The sequence below is a fragment of the Octopus sinensis genome, linkage group LG11 (genome assembly GCF_006345805.1).
Source record: "Octopus sinensis linkage group LG11, ASM634580v1, whole genome shotgun sequence".
Lineage (NCBI taxonomy): Eukaryota > Metazoa > Mollusca > Cephalopoda > Octopoda > Octopodidae > Octopus > Octopus sinensis.
This window is the reverse complement of record NC_043007.1, coordinates 13,172,755-13,175,215: the sequence shown is the minus strand read 5'-3', so window position 1 is coordinate 13,175,215 and position 2,461 is coordinate 13,172,755.

Genomic DNA, 2,461 nt, shown 5'->3' with positions numbered 1-2,461 from the left:
AAATATGAGTAACGCTGCGATGGACAGGCGTCCCGTCCAGCTGGGGAACACATACGCCATAGAAACCGGGAACCCGGCCCATGAGCCTGGATAGGCTTTAAAAGGGCGCAAAGAAATAAAGTAGGTAAGTACAAGCTGGGTGAGACTGAATAATAGCATTTGGATAATAGATCACTGCTCATAATTAAGTTCTGTTGAATTAAGATAATCCATTTTATGCGAAGGGGGACTTATTTAAAACACCATTCGGTGAACGAGGGTGGGGGAGATGAGTTACTAAATTCCAAGAACCACTTATCTAAATGGAACTATCTCGACGAAGTAACTTCATTAATGAATTTCTAATGAGATTGCATTCATTACTAAGATGATAAGACCAGTTAATTAATAGAATTAGAAAGTCTGTTAATATCGTTACTGCAGTCAAACAGCTATTCTGATTTTATTTTTGTCACGACGAAAGTAATTTACGTTTATTAATTAAAGTTGGGGGGGGGGGACAGGGAAAATGTAATTTAATGATTTATTGGGGAAAACAAATATCTTCTTTTTTTTTTTTTAATAAACATACAGAAGCCTCACATTTTAAGAAAGGGAAATGAAAGGATTGCGACGTTGATGAATTTCCCAAGGTTACCTAGAAACTTAATTTAACTAGCATTCACTGGAAATCGAAAGCAGATCACGACTTCGATTTGGCAAAGATTTATTTGTTTTTTTTGTTACATGAACGAGCCAATGAAATAGCAGACAAAAAATAGCTAAATATTCCTCGGATCAACTCTGATCGAACAGACTTTTATGATTGATCCAAAGGCATTCTGCTTGCGACCATCCCATCATTTTAGAGATATCAAGGACTACATTGATCTAGTCTCTCCTAACCTTTTCTTAGGTACTAAGGTGAGATTCTTCTTCTTCTTCCAATCAGGACTCACGCTATTAGCCACAAAGAGTAATCTCTAATTCGAGCCTCACATGTGATAGACTGGCGGTTGCACGGGAGCGAAAGCTACGTTGTTATCCTCATTCCGTAAACGGTGGCTTTGAACGGGTGGAGAGCCGAACCATCCTGGGGTACAGAGGGTTCGCAATCTAGACTAGAGTCTGAAAGTTTTACCACACCATAGTGGGTTACACCATGGTTCCTCTGCTTTGTGGAAGAAGTAGGAAGAAAGAGTGAGAGAAAGTTGTGGTGAAAGAGTTCAGCGGGGTTCACCCCCCTACCACTCATGCCGGAGCCTCGTAGAGCTTAGATGTTTTTGCTCAATAAACACTCACAATGCCCGGTCTGGGAATCGAAACCGCATTCTTACAACCGCGAATCCGCTGCCCTAACCACTGGGCCATTGCGCCTCTACTACTACGGTTGCTGCTACCGACACTGTCCTCTCAGTCTTTTCTATCGGTGTTATAATGTTCCTCGGAGATGTACTTGCCTCCTCCATTAAACTCTTCCGACACACTCATCTGTATCGAATATTGCAGAGACCACACTAACCATTATTCCCCCTTCTTCCCCACTAGAATATTGGCTCAGTGGAATCTCCTCTCTGCTCACCTCTTTCTTGCTGCTGTTGGGCTTGTAACCAGTTCAAATGGAACGTTAGTGGCATCAAGCTCATCGGTTTTAGACTACCTGCAAAGGACATGAGCGCTGCCTATTTCTCCAGAGGCGTTACACACACACACACACTTCGCACACACACACTTCACTAATAAATATACACTTACTTAGAAAAGGAAGGACAAAGTGCATGATACTGTTCAGAGCTTCTGAGACTGATGGAGGGAAGGAGAAAGATATCTGAAACCGAAAACCTGGCCCCAATGCTTACTTACAACGCCAGAAATTCTGAAAAAAAAAAGCAACCAAGGGACAGATGTAGGTATTCAGTCGGACAATGAATTATGGGATCTTTTGGGTTTGAACGGCAGTTTTTTAAAATAATTTCCACGAAACTAAACACTTTTAAACTTCGTATGCTGGTAGAATGTGTTTATAAAACATCTTTTTCTCTTGGCTTTATTGAGAAAATTCTATAGTTTGTAAGATATTTGTTGTTGTTTTCTTCAATTTCTGCAATTTCAACCAATCACTGACGTCTATTGAGGTAAAAAAAAAACATTCTGTGCCGTATGAATATGTCCCTCGTTTAAGAAACAGATTGGCTTTATTTACACTTGTGAAGAAAAAAAGATACCCTTCCCCCCACCCCTAACCCTAAAACAGATTGAAATGCAATAGATTGGGTTTATTTACATTTGTGAAAAAAAAATATACCCTTCTCCCCACCCCTAACCTTAAAACAGATCGATACTAGATCGATACTAGGGTCATAATTATGGATGACAATTTCATAGATCGATACTAGGGTCATAATTATGGATGACAATTTCATATGACATCGCTAGAAAAAACTGCCGTTCAAACCGAAAAGATCCGAATTATGTTTACAAT